Source organism: Orycteropus afer, unplaced genomic scaffold (assembly GCF_000298275.1).
Source record: "Orycteropus afer afer isolate SDZICR_OR568_19922 unplaced genomic scaffold, OryAfe1.0 scaffold00119, whole genome shotgun sequence".
NCBI classification, from domain to species: Eukaryota; Metazoa; Chordata; class Mammalia; order Tubulidentata; family Orycteropodidae; genus Orycteropus; species Orycteropus afer.
The window spans coordinates 1,838,048-1,840,397 of record NW_006921706.1 but is presented as its reverse complement, the minus strand read 5'-3'; the positions used below and the strand labels follow the sequence as shown (position 1 = coordinate 1,840,397).

The window sequence follows — 2,350 nt, the reverse complement described above, 5'->3', positions numbered from 1 at the left end:
TAGCTAACCATATATCTGATTTTGTGTCATCTAATTAAATGCTTAAGTCCAACAATTTCAGTCTAGGGACATAATAGCAAATGGGAAATGTTTATTTCATGGTGCATTTTACAACCAATTTCAGGAGTTGACATGGATGAACCACCATCTACCTTTCACTTAATGACCCAAATCTTCCTTCAAATACTCCCAATGATTTTAACATCACTGTTCATTAAACAGAAGAAAATCCCTGTGAAACTATCAAATACATTTTACATTTGTCTCTAATAGCAATTTTCATTGTTACTTAGCTAGTTTCATGTCAAGTCTGTCACATGCTTGGTTAAATTAGAGGGCATCATTTATAATCAAAGCAAAAGGTATTTTACCTCAAATTACGGTAACTGAAGAAAAGGAGATTTAATTAAAGGTGTCTGAAGATGAGCACTTGTGAAATTCCTAACTCTTGTAGAAATTTTCAAAACCTTTTAAGGAAAGCAGAGTACCTACTCGATGCACTGGTTTATTTAAAAATATATTGATTTCACTACCACAGGTGATAACACAATCATTTGCCTTCTAAGTCGTGACAAGACTTGCTTTGGCAATTCATAGCAAGAATAACTAAAAAATATTAAAGTGGATACAGTCCTAAATACTAACCTAGTTTAGTCTATTCCAAGTCGATCTACTTCTTAGATGGCCATCAGTTGAGCATGAACCTTCCTGGTGATTAAAGCCAAAGAAGTGGTTCTGATATTTCACATTTTTACATATCGTCCACAGCCACGTACGTGTTCCTTTATGTTTGGGTTACTTGAAAACAATTCATTGGCAATTAGACTTTCATATAATGTGACCTAGAAGTCTTAGCTTTGCTTTCAATCATTTGATTCCATTCTGAACATTATCATCAGAATCTATTTTTCTTTATCCTCTAAAACCATTTTTAAAATTATTAACATGCTTGTTTCTGCTCCAAATTTCACAACTACATGTTTAGTTATATCTTTAAGAAGCTGTCTTATAATATTTTCTACTGAACAAATTTGGGAAAAGACTGGTTAGGGAAGTTGTAGCTTTCTTCTTTGTACCTGGACCAACAGCCAGAATCAGGGAACCAGACACATTATTCTTTCAGTTACTACTTCTAACCCAGTTCCAGAAGTCTGTTTCTATCACTTCAGGCAAGTAACTTAACAGAAAACACATTGGGTCACCATGAGTCAATCTGACTCAATAGCAGCTGATTTTAATGAGTATATAATTGAGTCGAATATTGAACCAAAGGTATGATATTTGTGTAAAACTCAGTGGCATTAACAACTAACAAGTGCTTCCATTATGTCAGCCCTGTGCTAATAACAATCTGATTCTCACAATAAAATCTGAGACAGGTGTTTTGGTTTCTTAGTCCTACTCTAACAAAAGATACCACAAATGGAATGGCTTGAACAAAGAGGAGTTTATTCTCTTACAATTTTGGAAGCTTTAAGTCCAAGTTCAAAGTGCCAGGCTCTAGGAGCTGGGTGAAAGCTCCTCAACCCTGAGCTTCAGCTCTGCCTCCTGCTCCCGGCCCACTGAAGCTGGAGGCTTTTCTTCACTTAGACAGCTGCTGGTTGCTGAGGCTGACAAGCCCAAGGTTGGCAAGTAAAAAGGCACCATCCCAATGTTACTAACAACATGGCAGGCCACTAATCAAGTCCAGCTGAAGTCCCAAGATCGGCAGGGCATGGAAGGCTGTTGTATCATGACTTGGCTACATGCAGGGTTCAGTGTGCCAGCTGTTCCAATAGATTCCACCAAGCAGTTAATTACCAGTCTCACCATGGGAAATAACTACATCCAGCTCCCCAGCCACTCAACCAGGCTCAGCCAAGTTGACACACAAACTTAACTACCACTATAGGTATTATTAAATAGCAGTAAAAAATAAATATTTAGTAAATGAATACTACATATTAGAAATACCCTCATTTATCAATATAAAAACTAAGTCAAGCACATTGGTAAAGCTCTCACACCATGTCAAAGGAATTATTAGAGTATAACCACTTCATTAAAGGACTGAGACTCATTAGTGACCCTAAAAAAAAACTGTTTTAGGCTCGTTTCAGCAGCACATATACTAAAATTGGAACTATATAGAGAATATTAGCATGGACCCTGCAAAAGGATGGCACACAAATTTGTAAGTGTTCCATATTATACAGAAAGGAAAAACTTTCTCTTGCTCCCATATCCTTTCATATCCTTCTTTTTGATTTAGTTATTTCCCTATTCCTTGATAAAACCTCAAAAATCATCCATAGTTTTCAGATCTTCTTTAGTCACAAGAATAATTATATATAATTAATTAAATTGTCTA

General features: G+C 36.0%; 1 non-coding gene across 1 annotated transcript; it reads left to right on the top strand.

Moving 5' to 3' along the window:
- Nucleotides 1–2,088: 2,088 nt before the first annotated feature.
- On the top strand, nt 2,089–2,192 carry LOC122150317. The gene has a single exon (XR_006163603.1). It is a non-coding gene; the product is annotated as a U6 spliceosomal RNA (small nuclear RNA).
- Nucleotides 2,193–2,350: the final 158 nt, after the last annotated feature.